Source organism: Lactuca saligna, chromosome 8 (assembly GCF_052625555.1).
Source record: "Lactuca saligna cultivar CGN05327 chromosome 8, ASM5262555v1, whole genome shotgun sequence".
NCBI lineage: Eukaryota > Viridiplantae > Streptophyta > Magnoliopsida > Asterales > Asteraceae > Lactuca > Lactuca saligna.
This window is the reverse complement of record NC_136424.1, coordinates 263051963-263067552: the sequence shown is the minus strand read 5'-3', so window position 1 is coordinate 263067552 and position 15590 is coordinate 263051963. Positions and strand designations below refer to the sequence as shown.

Sequence of the window (15590 nt, the reverse complement as noted above, 5' to 3'; positions counted from 1 at the left end):
GTTGTAGAGTATTTGTCATTGCAGCAATACAAGTACATGAAATGTCTCTCTACAACTTAAAACCATCGACACACCAAGTGGCTTAGTTATATTGGAGTTGTGAAGGATTAATATTATGTATACACAATACTGAAGACTTCTATAACTGTATTCTTTTCCTTTTACAAATTCATAATGAATCAATCTCTTTGTGAGTTTACTTCAAATCAAAATGTTGATATTCCGGTTTTTATCTTTGATTGGATAATGATTTACCATGCTTTAAACGGATCTTGATTCTTGATGAGCTGTCGCATGCCCACATAATCTTTTCAAAATACCTTTTTATCACATATTCCCTAAAATCCACATGTTTGTGCCTATTAACTACTGTTTGAAAAGTAAAATCTAAGCAATAGGCAGAAGGAAAACATAGAAATACTAAAATTTTGCATACTGAGTTAACTTTTCGGAGTGATGGTTTTTTTGTGCATTTCCATTTTGTTTTGAACATGACTACATGTTCATGAATTTAGAGACCATTTATGTATTATAATGAACTTGGTATATGATAGTAATGAAAAAGCATGTTTGTTTTTCATCATCATCATCAAATTGGGTGGTATCAAGTGTTTATGCTGATTGCTTTTGTGTTTCAGCAGGTGACTTGTTGATCTTATTGAATGTCTTACTAAATAAGAAGACTTTGCCAACAACATAATATGGCGAATTGGAGCCTCGACTAAAGGTTAGTACCCTTAAATGTTGTTCTTATATAAAATGTCTTTTGCCACTTTTTATTATTGTATGTTATCGGTGATACTAAAACATGTTTGTAGGATTTGTTAGTATGAAAATTATATATATTTGATACGCATAAAAATACACATTGAAGACCACCAATTCCCTTGTCATCTTTAGAAGGTCGAAAGTGGTCTTTATTATAAATCAACTTTTAGGATTATTCTTGATTTTACAAGGATCTAAGTACAAAGACACTATTCAAATTCTTGTTGGTTTGTTTGTAAGTTTAATCATAATGATATCAAAGAGATTCATAAAGTATACATATTGTTATATGCAACATAAGTATCAAATTTTAATTGTTATTCATCATCATCATCATCATCATCATCATCATCATCATGTAAAATTACTCTTATTTAACAAATAAGAAATGTATTTTCCATCTATTTAGATAACAAATACAATGATAGCCACGAGGTTTTTAAGTTGGAATCTTCAAACTTTGCAAGCCTTGCAATAACTAAAAGATATGGTATCGCAACATGACATTCAAATTGAAACACGTGGCCTTTGGAAGAGAAGATGTACTAAAATTGACACATGTATAATATTTGACCCTTAAAAAGTAGTTGTAGGGGGCATTTGTTAATTCAATCCATTTTCCCTTTTGAAGTTTCAGTTTTCTCCCTTTCTGGATTTCTGTATGCCGAATCACGCCATTGTTGTTTTTTGTACAACAAGCTCTTTTACGCCAACCATCTATTGCCTTCTACACTCTACAAAGCTTATTTTGATCGACGTCGCTTCTCTCTACTTTGGTTTTCTTTATAAGCTCAAAAAATGACATGGTATAGAAGGTCAAAACTAGGTTTTGATGCAATTTCTAGTTACTTCACCTTCAGATTAAAAACTCCCAAAAGCAGAATCCGAAACACAGGTTCTGTTATCAACCATAGAATCAATTGAGTAAGCTTACTTCTAGTGCATATTACCCTCTTAGGGTTTCGAAAATTTCTCTGTTTCCACCTGTACGTGTTGATAGAAGCTTAAACTCTCGATTATATGCAACTGGTAATAGATATTACTATGTTGATTCACGACAAGTTAGGCATTTCAAGCCTCGCGGATACAAAAGATGGTCTGATAACCCCAAGAACATTTTGATAGCTGTGTTAGTGGGATCTGGAATTGGGATAACCGTATATTTTGGGAATGTTGAGACGATTCCTTACACAAAACGGAGGCATCTTGTTTTGTTGTCGAAAAATTTGGAGAGAACGATTGGTGAGTCTCGGTTTAAGAACATGAAGGTCGGGTTCAAAGGAAAAATTCTACATGCGATGCACCCAGAAAGCGTTAGGGTGAGATTGATTTCAAAGGACATAATCGAAGCATTGCAAAGAGGATTGAAGAAAGAGCAAGGAAAAAAATGAGGTTCTTAATGATATGTGGGTGGATCAAAGTCGGAAGAAGGGGAAAGAAAAGGGGGGGAAATCGGCTAATGGTCATTTGGAGGGGTTAAATTGGGAAGTTTTGGTAGTGAATGACCACGTTGTAAATGCTTTTTGTTTGCCTGGTGGAAAGATTGTTGTATTTACAGGGTTATTAGAGCATTTTAGAACTGATGAAGAGATTGCCACCATTATTGGACATGAGGTATGTTTTTATTCACCTTTTCATATGAATTAAATTCATTCATATATGTATATACAGAATGTATATGACTATTTTTGTATTAAGAACTAGTATGATTATTTATATGTACTTTGTAATGATCATCATTTTTGTTTAATATTTGTTAAGAAATGACTTGATAGGATATGGTAAGAAATGAATAATGAGGTGGGAAGTAGTTAAAAGGATTAGTTGAATGCTATTTTTTGCATATAACATTTTTATTTATCAATCACACCCAAGAAAAAAAAAATGGATTTCTCCCATTTCATGATAATTTCCCCATATTTCTTTTCTCAACAAGATCTTGATCTAGGTTACTCACTTGACCATTGTCACTACAAATAAAGTCAAAGGGTTCTTTAGACATTTAGTTAATGGTCAAAAATGTATTTTGTCTTTTTGCTAAACATTAATATGGTTGTAGGTTGCACATGCTGTAGCAAGACATGCAGCTGAACAGATTACAAAGAACCTCTGGTTCACAATCGGGCAGTTAATTTTGTATCAATTTGTCATGCCAGATCTTGTAAACACCATGTCAAATCTTTTGCTTAAGCTTCCTTTCTCCAGGAGGTATGTTTTAAATTTATTTATCATGAGATCAGACTTGTTTTTTTTTTTTTTTCTTTACACAGCTATACATGACTGTTTCTTTTTGACCTAACGTGGGCATAATGACTTGAATATTGTTAAAACTAATAAATCTTGTGAAATTTGTTTTTGTTGAAATGTAAGGGTAAAATGGTCATTAGTCACTTCAAAATAATTTGTTATTTGGAGGTAGAAATTGTTGATTGAATCTTTGTATGTTGGATATATATAGGATGGAGATTGAGGCTGATTACATAGGGCTGCTGTTGATGGCTTCAGCTGGGTATGACCCGCGGGTCGCACCAAAGGTATTTGAGAAGTTGGGTCAAGTTTCAGGTGATTCGGCATTGCGAGATTACCTTTCTACCCATCCATCTGGAAAGAGGAGAAGCAAATTGCTATCTGAGGCAAGTGTAATATATCGAGAGGCCATGGTAGGTAGAGAGATTGATGGTTTTTTCCTATAGCCTATACATATTCTATTCAAACCAGAAACCATCACTCATAAATTTTTGAAAACATATAGAAAAACTAATAGAAACAAGAATAAATGGGGTGCTACAATAGAAAAAGACAAATAGTCTAATCCCAAAAGAATACAAGTTTGTAGATAAAATTTATCCATTATTTTCCAAGTCTTCCATGTCAATGAGTTAATACCACTATAGAGGTGACTGGTGTAAACCTAAAAGGTTTCATGATATCATGTGTCATGTTTGACAGAAAAATACAATTTATATTTTCATGTAATCAACTTTCTGTTTAAGTCAACACACATCTTATACACATTAAGGATCGTTGGTGTTGCAACTAAACGTATAAAATCCTTAAAGACATGAGTTCTAGCATGCAACAATAGTTTTATTTAAATGTAATTAATATACAATATGAAAATTTAGACTGAAAATTATACAACTTGTCTTCTATTGACGTGACTAATAAAGGACATATAATTAGATTTTGGACATAAATTTCCATCGACTTACAAGTCTTCCAATATTGTAGCTTTGTTTTTATTGTTTTATGACTAAATTACATTTTTTGTCCCTGTCTTTAGATGTTCTTTTTTGGATCAGGTCAAATAGGATTTTTTTTTTTTGCAATTTCGGTACTTATTAAAGTGTTTTATAACGTTTTTGGTCCCTGAATAATCAACTTTAACAGTGCACTGTTAAAATTTTAAAATGACCAATTTGCCCTAACTACGTTTGAATTTGTTATTAAATCTTCTTTAATGTCTTACCACCTCCGCCACTACTTCCTCCATCGTCACTAACTTAAAACAAGGGATATAATAAGAAAAAAGATAGAAAATACAATGCTGTGGTGGATGCTATAATACACATACATGAAAATAAGTTGTTTCACGTGACTGGATACCTCCATTCCAGTTGGCATCTCTTCGACTCTGTTCTTGCAATATTAGAAATGGATTTCCACAGTGGCTACGAAATCAAAGGAATCTTTGTGAATTGGATTTGTCTAAGGCTGCCTAGCCCATCATTCCTTTCCTAGATCTCTCTTACAACAATCTCAGCGGACCTTTGACAAATCTTCCTAATGGTTTGGATTTGTTTCTTCATTACTTGTAGGAAATAACTTTTTCAATGAGTCGATTTCAAGGTCATTATGCAGAAGGACAGATCTAGAATATCTTCATCTTTCCACAAATTCATTAACCGGCAAAATTCCCAAAGAATCTGAAAAGCTTAATTGGAAGCCATGATACTTAGCTCCAATCAGTTGTCCGATGTCATTCCGAGTTTTGTAGCTTCTAATTCTTTAATTTGGTTAAAACTGAATGACAACAGCTTTACTGGTGAATTGGGGAATTTAGGTATCTTAGATCCTCTGGAATGCAAGCACTTATAAATCGTTATTTTGCTTTCTGATACCACTACTGTGCTTTTTTGTAACTACTGTTTGGATTTTATGTTTGTAATATATTAGATAGGGACTTAATGAAATGCAAATTTAACTTTTTGTCCCACCAAAAAATATGAAATAAGGTGGGACCTTGGCCAACAAACCAACAAGAAAGGTCAGCAAACCTTTAAAGACATGTTATGATTCATATAGTGTAGACTTATAAGATCTAGGGGCATGTTATTTGGTCATGATATGATGCTTATGATGTTTAAATGAAAAAAATAATAATATGACCTTCTAGTATGTATACAATATGCATGTTCAGTATATTTTGCACGTGAAGATTATTATTGTATTTTGCAAAACCGTTGCTTTATTATCGTGTATGACTACGTTCTGTGGATAAAAAACTTGTAAATTTATCGGTATAAAGTTGACTGTGAATATGTACATCAAAAAGTGTTAAAAAGTTGAGCTTGAAGTGAGAAGGTGTAGAAATTTTTTAAGAGATAATGAATCACATTTAATGCTTCAAAAACTCCAATCTGGTTTAGTGTGCCACTGTTAATTGTTAAAATCTCTTTTTTTTTCTTCGCTATTTGAGTTTATTTTTTGTATAAATCAACAACTATTGGAAAGCAATCAGTTAATCACAACCTTTGCTTTGCGGCGTGACAACCGAGATGTTATCCCTTAAACTGGTCATCTTTGTTATTAAACCTAGTGTTTTATAAGTTCAGTGACTTAAATGACAAAAAAATAAGGTGTTTTATCAAAATTAAGAGAGATAATAAATTTGCTTTCTATATCATGGTATTTTACCAACATATTTTCAAGTATTCAAAAAAGGAAGAGTTAACTGCATTTTTGGTCCTTGTATTTAGCTGATTTTTTTTTATTAAAATCAGTTTTGTAAAACTCGTCGAGTTGGCCGATTACTCCTTCGAGTACTCGCTACTCAGCCACTTACCGATGTGAGTTATAGAATCTCGAGTACTCCCTGATCAGCTCTTACTGAACTGAGTAGTGTTGTAAAATGCGGTCAACTCAGTGATTAATATGTATAATATACTTAATGATTTATTGTTGAACACACACATGTGATTATTACTACATATATATCTTAAATTTTCAGTAATTATTCATGAAGTGTGATCATTATGTGTTTTTTAGCTTTTTTGTATTCACATGTATCTAATTTTATTATATATTTCAATCAACTTATGATTTTGACATATATAATTTCCCTAAAAATATTTCTACATGAATTACCGAATCCAAGTACTCCTGAGTATTCGCTACTCGGTAGTCGGTCGAAGAGGTATCGAGTAACGAGTTCTACAATATTGATCAAAATTAAAAACCAATTATTCCAAACCAAAAAAAAATAAATAAAAGAAGAGTAAATTATATTTTTGGTACTTGCCTTTAGCTGTTTTTTTTTTCTTAATGTTTTGGTTCTTATAGAAATTGGGTTGCAATTTTGGTCCTTATTTCACTATTTCATAACATTTTTTGTTCCAGCTCGTCAACTTTAACAACCCAACGATTAAATATATTAGAATGTCTATTTTACCCTTATCTTCTCCATTTCTTCATCGTTTTCATGTCCAGATAAAAAGAACCCTAAATCAATGCAAAATCCAAACATCAATCTTAGTATTCAAACAAAATTAAAAGTAAAATTAATACTCAAATGCCAAAAATAAAAAATACATCACTCCTCGAAACAAAATAATATAAATCCTTTAACATTCCAAACACAAGAAACACAGTAGGTTGATTTCAACATCATAGATGAAGAACTTGTAAAATGAACTTCAATTTTGAGGAAAAGAAACGTCTTGGTTAACTATGAAAGTCAAAAAAGAGTTGGTGTTATTCGCTTGATCCTATTGCTAAACCATATCTTTTCTGTTGGTTCATATGATCCTTTCAAAATATACCCATAATGGGTTTCGGAAGAACTTATATATATATATATATATATATATATATATATATATATATATATATATATATATATAGAGAGAGAGAGAGAGAGAGAGTTAGGTTCAAATGTTTTCACTATCTATTGTGTGCATGTATGACTGATTCTGGACCAATCATTTTAGTTATTTTAAGAAAGTAATTAATGCATATTAAATGTTGAAGATGTAATTAATATTCATTATATTTTCAACATGTAATATGCATTAATTACTTTCTTAAAATAACTAAAATGATTGGTCCAGAATCAATCATACATGCACACAATAGATAGTGAAAACAAAATAACCTAACCCTATATATATATATATATATATATATATATATATATATATATATATATATATATATATATATATATATATATGGTAGTTTTGAGGTTACACAAAAATAACATCACCTCAAGAATTCCTTGGTCGGTGTGCAAAGCTTCAAATCTACAAATTTTGGATGTTGCACAAACCAACTTAAAGGGAACCATCCAACTTTGTGTAAGAAAGTTTATTAGCATGGTTAATTAAAGTGACATTCTGTACTCTGCAAGTGAGTTTGTCAGACAATGATGAGAATGTTGAGGATTTCATGGAAGGTGTTGATCTTGAATATAAAGGAACTGGGTATATGGTTTTTAACATGAACCTTTCAAGCAATCGATTTGTTGGAGAAATACTGTTGAACCAATTTCACTTGCTAATAATCATCATCTGAGTGGGGGTATTCCAGACGACATTGGAAACATGATGAATTTATAATCTCTTGATTTATCTGGAAACAAGTTGACAGATGATCCCTCTGAGCATGGCGCAATTTGACATTTTTGAGCCATTTGAATTTGTCACACAACAATTTGTATCACTTAATAAGAAAAAATTCCTACTAAATATTATGGTGAATTGGAGCCTTGTCTAGGGAAGCGTTTCTAAAGGTTAGTTAGTACCCCTAAATGTTGTTCCTTAATAAAATGTACCATTTTTCATTTGAACAATGAAGATAAACTTTGTAAATATGAAATTGTATTATTGTGAATTAATGTTGATTAAAAGGGGTGTGTGTGTGTGTGTGTGTGTATATATATATATATATATATATATATATATATTCAAATGAGAACATTTTTGAAATTGAGAACAAATTTGAGCCAATCAAATTCATTAAAGCATGGGCGTCTTATTTTTATTCGTTCAGGGTAAGTAGTAATTTTGCATCTTATCTTGTTTCACCAATGGTTGTTGGGTAATTTGTGTTGTCTTGCACTAGCTCCACACATCAATATGTGAAGCAATCGCATCCCAACCTCCTGAGAATCGACGAGCACCACCGACTTCGGCGATTCAGACGGCACGTCAACAACTTCAAATCCAGATCCAGGTGTGGCTGATTTCATTCGTTTAATTCCGTTTCTAGACATGGGAGAATCCTTTTTCGTTGTGATATAAATTGCACCACATACAATCGCTCACAAATCATATGGATCATCATTGATCCTATGGAGAAAGATAAATACCTAATTGAATCTCAGCTTTAGCTAATTTGCACGTTGACGGTTTGCGCAAAGATGATTGTGTATTCCTGATGAGCGATTCACTTCTCTGCTATTATGAAATTCAAGGTCATCTTGTTTCATCATTAATGGCGTATTTTTGATTTCGTTTGTTGATTTATAACACATTCTCTTGGCATCTTCATCTTCATCTGTTTTTTTTTCGAAATTTTATATATTTGTTTAGTTTGAGAAAAATATTATTCATTTGATTTAACTGGTAATAGGATTTGGGCTATAACACTTGCATATCATCTGTCATAGTATCATTCCTTGTTCATATCATATTGATGTTTAAGAAATTTGTGTCTCACCTGGTGAAACAAATAGCAACCACCAGGTGTTTGACAAAATGTCACAAAGAAACTGTGACATCCTCATTTTCACGACCAGAAAAGACCGATTTGTTTATGCTTTATTTTGAAAATCAAAGTAACTTTTTTAAAGAAAAGAGTTGCGGAATTTGTTCCGAGAAAAACATGATAAATATATTATCAAAGTATTTCTGAAGAAATGAATTTTATTCATTTTTAAAACATTGGGATGTCATCGTCAATACAGAAACATAAGCATAAACAGACCTTACAATCATTCACACTAGTGATCTACATCTCCTTAGTCTCTCAGTGTAATGTAGCTTCGTATCCACACCTATGATACAAATAAACTGAGTGGTTAGCTTGGGAAACCTGGTGAGTACATTGGGTTTTCAACCCACAATAATATAATTATTATGTTTAATCATCAAACAATTAACCCAATTACCCATCCCCAATGTCTTCTTTATTCTTAAGGGTTTACCCTAAGAATCATTTATACTACATTCCTTCAATCTGAAGTCCATTGCTTCCAGGGTTTATACGACTGGCACTAAGTCCATAGTTGCCGATGCTCGTTCGTAAAGCACTAATTCCATAGCTGCTAAAGTTCATTCATCGGGTACTAAATCCATAGCTACCAGTGTTTATCTAATAGGTACTAAGTCCATAGCTACCAACGTTTATCTAACAGGTACTAAGTGATGGATTTAGCCATAAGAACATCATATGTGCTAATGCAAACCCTGATGCTTGGATCTAGGTTTCTCTATTGTACATGCAATTCATCCAAGACTTTAAACCCCATATCTAGCATGTGATAATCAATATTTGTGACATCCCCAAAATCACGGCCAGAAAAGACCAATTTTGTTTATGCTTTATAAAAATCAGAGTACTTCATTTTATAAAAAGGTTGCGGAATTTGTTCCCAGAAAAACATGGTAAATACGTTATTAATACATTTTCGAAGAAACGTATTTATTTCATTTTAAAACATTTGGGATGTCATCGTTAATACAGGAACATAAGCATAAACAGAACTTACAATTATTCACACTAGTGGTCTACATCTCTTTAAATCTCTCAGTGTAATGTCACTTCATATCAACACCTGTGGTATAAATAAACTGAGTGGGTCAGGTTGGGAAACCTGGTGAGCACATAGGGATTTCAATCTCACAATGTTATACCATATATATAGTTTAAAATTCACAAAATATACAATTTCACCATACATATATATAAACAACTCTTATCCCACCCCGTCGATCCTCGCAACGAGGCTATCCATACTCTCGGACCTAAGATTAGTCGTTTTACCTACTCCATACTCTCGGATAAAAAATGAACGAATTTACCAAATCCATACTCTCAGACTAGGGACGAATGACTAATCCATACTCTCGGATTAAAGATGAATGATTATGCCTAATCCATACTCTCGGACTAGGGACAATAGCTAATCCATACTCTCGGATTAACGACGAATGATTATGCCTAATCCATATTCTCGGACTAGGGACAATGACTATGTCTAATCCATACTCCCGGATAAGTGACATATACTCACTTCTATTCTCTGAGTTTAACTCACTTGTACTCGTAAGAATATACTACCCAATATTCCTCATATTTACTTTAGGTCTACTATTTATCCTAAATTATCAAATATAATCAGGTATGTTCTTTAACACGAATTTCAAGCAACATCAATTAACTCGCACATAAACATATAATTAATACTTCAATCAATACTTGTATTAAAATCATGTTCATGAAAGGGACTATGCACTCACCTGAGAAGGTGGTGACTCAGTACTCGGACAACGCTTCGTTTACTTTAAAATAATTTCCTTCAACGAAACCTAGTATTATCACCAATAGATTTTAGTCTATTATTCGCCGAGACTAATTAATAGTCTAGCTATTATTACTATTATATAAGCGTTAAAAAAAATACTTATATAACCCATAATAATAGCCCAAGTATTTATTATATGTTCTTAATAACGTTCATATAATTAAATAAAAACTATATTAAAAATAGCGTAGACGTAGCTCACTTACAGCGGGTTTTATAGAAAACCAGGCTTTGCTTGGAGCAGCGTTTCCGAGCCGAAAAGCTCTTCTTCTCGGAGCCGTCGAGCACTCCGGGGCTTCCGCCTCGTGCTAGGGAGGTTCCCTAGGCTTTTCGGGGGATTTCGGGGCTAGAGAGAGGTTCTAGAGAGAGAGTAAAGAGAAGAAAGAATGGGAAAGGTGTGAAGAAAATGAGGGTGGGAGAGGTGGTATTTATAGGGTGAAAATGGCTGAACTTGGTGCCACATGTCACCATCTAGTGGCAAGACTTGGGGAGAAAGCAATGGCCAAGATTGTGCCACATCACCCATTTTCGCACAACACACTTCCGACTTCTAAAATCCGTAACTTTCACATACAACCTCCGTTTTTGACGTTCTTTATATCCACGCGTAGGTAAAAATAATATCTACAACTTTCATTTTGACTCCGTCGGCTAATTCTCGACCGATCTTAAATTTAACAGTACGAGGCGTTTAGACTGTTAAATGACCGCGAAGAATTCGTAACTCCTTCATACGGACTCCGTTTTCGTCTGTCTTTTTACCGTTGAGTTCCTATTAATGAGATCTTCAACTCTCATTTATTTCACGTAAGCCAAAAACCGCTCGAACTAAAATTCGAGTTTCAGGCTGTACACTGCTAAGCCGAATCTTAGAAAAATCATAACTTCCTCATACGAAGTCAGATTTGGGCGTTCTTTTTATCGACGCTCTTATTTTAACATATTCTACGACTTTTGTTTAGATTGCTAAGGCTAAAAAGTCTTCTATCCTAAATTCACTATTTACGTCTTCCGGTGCTGTGCCGGTTTTGCCGTAAAACTTCGGCGGGCCATAACTTCTTCGTTATAACTCGGATTTCGGCGTTCTTTATATGTACGGAAACCTTGTGACATATTCTAAAACTTGGTTAAGACTACTCATTCTAAATAATCTTTTGTCGAAAAGTCATTTTTGACCCCTATTGCCTCTAAATTGACTAGCCCGGATCTGCGGGCGTTACAATATTAACATAAGAATGGGGTTTAGATATTACCTTGATTGTTATGTAGCAATAACAATCTTAAATCCTCATTGTAATGGCTTTAGAAAGCTTAGAGTCACAAGTGTCACTGCTCTAATGGCTTATAAACACCAAGAGCAAGAGGATGAAGAATGAGAAGAGTGGAGGCACCCAAAAACATGTTGAACCCCTAAGGAATCAGTTAGCCACGTTTTTGGTGCCCTAGGGATCCTCAAATAGTGAGACTATTAGGGTTATCTAACAAGGAAACCCTAATTTGACTGCTTAGTCCCTAAGCAGCCCATGGACTCCCTCCTTAGAGGCCTTGGACGATTTCTGTGACAACCGTCAAATTTCGGTCAAGTCAAAGTCAACTAAAGTCAACAAGTCAAACCGTTTGACTCAATTTGCCCGTGAGTACTAGAATTTACATTATGAAACTTCTACATAACTCTCTATTCTAATGAGAAATCATAAAGCAAAAAGTGCGAACATCTAGATCTCCTTAACCTAAAACTGTGGTACGTGGTGAGCCAAACCGATAAAACAATGTTGCATACTCATCGGGAGTGTGTAAGATCCTTAAACAAGGTTTAACAGGGTTTACGAATCATGCATTGTGATGCCGGACACTCACAATTGTCACACATGGAACCTCTCTCAATCGTTTTCACTCTATCTCTCTCTATGTCAAATCTCTCCCAAATCTCTCCAAGTATGTGAAATCTCTCTCAAATATCTCTCTGTATTAGAAATCTCTCCAAGAATGTCAAATCTCTCCCAAATCTCTCCAAGTATGTGAAATCTCTCTCAAATATCTCTCTGTATGAGAAATCTCTCCAAGAATGTCAAATCTCTCCCAAATCTCTCCAAGTATATGAAATCTCTCTCTAATATCACTCTGTATGTGAAATCTCTCCAAGAATGTCAAATCTCTCCCAAATCTCTCCAAGTATGTGAAAACTCTCGCAAATATCTCTTTGTATGAGAAACCTACTCCTACCTACTGCCATAACTCCATCTCGGGAGCGTTAGCAGAAACACTAAGAATAGTACAGTAATGTGCAAAAATTTATATGCGTAAATATAAATTGTAAGGATGCACTTAAGACAATCATTTCCATTAACGAAGTCGTTTTTCATCATGAAACAGAGCTATGTCTTCACCAAGAGGCAACAAACCAACTAGCAAGGCGCCAACACTTCAGATAGACGTGGCAGCCGTCATGGTGCATTTCAATACTAACAACGTCAGCAGGGGTGGAAGCGGTACTAACAATACAAATTGTGGTAACAATCAGGGACTCCAATGGGTACCTACCAACGAAAATACGTCAGGCCACGAACCTACGAATAAGAAGTGAAAGTTTTGGAACATGAAAGAGCGCCACCAATCTCAAGGATACACTAAAAGACAACAACCTAGGGCCGCCCCTACCATTACAACAGCAGTCATGACACATGCCTCGACACTAGCCACGGGGTCTGCCACCCAAATGTCTGCCAGACCATATGAGGGATCACTCCCAAAGTGCAACCAATGTGGCTTTCATCACCATGGGGCTTGCCGGGAGATGCACTGTAAAAACTGCAGCAGGAAAGGGCATACCGTTCGTTTCTGTAGGGCCTCGGCCCATCACCTCCCTTCAATCACCTGCACCAAGGTAGGCCCAGTATGCTACCTATGCGGTGAAACGGGACACTTCAAGAGAGAATGTCCAACTGAGAATAATGACGAAGGAATAGGAGGAATGTGATGAACACACCAACAGGAGCAACAAGGGAACCATGTTAGGACTTTTGTAATGTTCCCAACGACAATACGTTTAAGTACTATATGTTTGTAATGAATTTGGTACGCTTACTAAAGTAACCTTCCTTCTAAAAAGTAGCTAAAATATTTTCTCTCTCATACAAATCAAACCAAAGACATTCATATGTGACCTTAGGAGCATTACCTGTAAGTTGTGATGACCTTGTCCATACATCGGGGTTAATTTAAAATCAAAATACTGAAGTCTTGAAACAGATAATTCCATCCTGACTCCGATTCCATGTCTAGTATTAGGGGTTGAGTGGGGTCACCCACTCGACGATTGCACGATATCAATTTACATACGACGATCATATACCGCTCGATCATGAGGAGACCTGTCAGGAATCATGATATCAAGTATCATTACTGGCTATCGAAAACACACCCACTACCAGTGTTAGACACTGTAGTATGAATCATCTGCAATAATCATAACATTTAACAAAACGGAACACACAGAAAAGAAATACAGGACACTCTATCACTCTAGTGATCTCTTCCTTCGAATACAACTTATCTCATGTTATCTAAAAAGATATTGTTGTCGTTATCCAATTTTGATTGATATAGCCCTCGTTTTCCCGATTTAACGACTACAAAAGGGCACTTCGCCTAACCCCCCGAATATCGAAACTATCGTCTCTCATAAACATCCAGCACGGACCTTTGGGTCATCTCTCGCTGTGGAACTCCAAAACACGCACCAGAGGAGTGTTATACTTCCCGAAGCCTTATCACATGTATATACAGGAGACCTTCGGGAATGTCGCGCATGTAGCAGACAAGATTCAAGCATAGAAGCTTGGGACAGATATGGTACGAGTCCTGCCATGAGCTTCGGGCTAAGGTTGCCCAGAAGGACGAGTAAATGTCCTACCATTCAAAAAGGCCTAGTCGCATAAACCAAACCCACATACTTCCTACCAAGCTTCAAGAGCTGTCAGGTCAAACCTGTCGAACTACTCAACAATGAAATTGAAGAACCAAGCTTCTCACCCTGGAAAACTCTGGTCTTATTCGTCAAATAGAAAATCAAATTGCTCATAATTCCATCGATTTCAGAGGCCCCGACAACATCTCTAATAGAAACCTTTACTATCTGCCTCGCATAGACGAATAGGCCGATCAACCGCAACGAACGAGGTACCCTTCAGGAATTGGACCTGAGATCTGAATATCACCAGTCACGAGTATTGAAGAAGGATGTCCGAGAACAATCCTCCAATTTCGATGCAGACGCTGAAAGTTCGTAGTGATAACCCTCGGATAGGACCAAACCCACTCGTTGGATTCATGAACGTAATAAATAGGATATGCCATTCTTGTTAGGATCAGTTCATCATCGTCATTACAAATGACTTACTTATCTACCCTCGTAGTAAGAAGGAAACCAAGGAGAGCAGCTACAACAAACCGCGAAAGCATTACGATCAGAGAAGTATTACCCGAAGTTCTCTAGATACGAGTTTTGGAATTGAGGAGTTCAATTCTCAAGACACATCGTTACCAAGGTGGAAATTCATAAGGACCCTTTCAATTGATCAAAACCGTTGAGAAACAGTCAGCACCGAAGGTGTTAGCAGAAATACACCAAAATTTTGGGTCTCGCTGATCTATCGTCTTAGTTCCTTTGGAACTTCTCGAAAAATACGGACCCCCTCCCAACTTTGACCCTAAAGGGAGCAACCCTTAACAGGAAGAGAAGCAAGAGGAAGAAACCTTTAGAACTCCAGTATAACCGACCAAATTCCTCTAGAAACACTCACTCTGGGAAGGCTTAGTACGCTTCGGAAAGCGTGGAAAGCCAATACCCCAAATAATTGTGTCTTTCGAGATTCTTGTCAGAATCATCCCTGTAACTCGCTACTTCAATCTACTCCCACGAGCTTGGTAAAGTACACCCTACCCAACACGTCCCAAATTTACAAGAAGTATCTATCCGACGAGACTCTTGCAATTCCCGTCGACGAGATCGAGTTCC

At 35.3% G+C, this 15590-nt stretch overlaps 1 long non-coding RNA gene and 1 pseudogene across 2 annotated transcripts in view; both read left to right on the top strand.

The window, feature by feature from the left end:
* LOC145011769 (uncharacterized) overlaps window positions 1-5175 on the top strand; it is a 6436-nt gene extending 1261 nt beyond the window's left edge. Inside the window, exons 3-4 of the long non-coding RNA XR_013664245.1 lie at window positions 642-727; window positions 4587-5175. This is a non-coding gene — a long non-coding RNA (uncharacterized LOC145011769). The remainder of the gene's footprint in view (window positions 1-641; window positions 728-4586) is intronic.
* Window positions 1269-3780, top strand: LOC145008457 (mitochondrial metalloendopeptidase OMA1-like; annotated as a pseudogene). The gene is made up of 4 exons (XR_013663456.1): window positions 1269-1328; window positions 1683-2382; window positions 2828-2976; window positions 3227-3780. The product of XR_013663456.1 is annotated as a mitochondrial metalloendopeptidase OMA1-like (transcript).
* Window positions 5176-15590: the final 10415 nt, after the last annotated feature.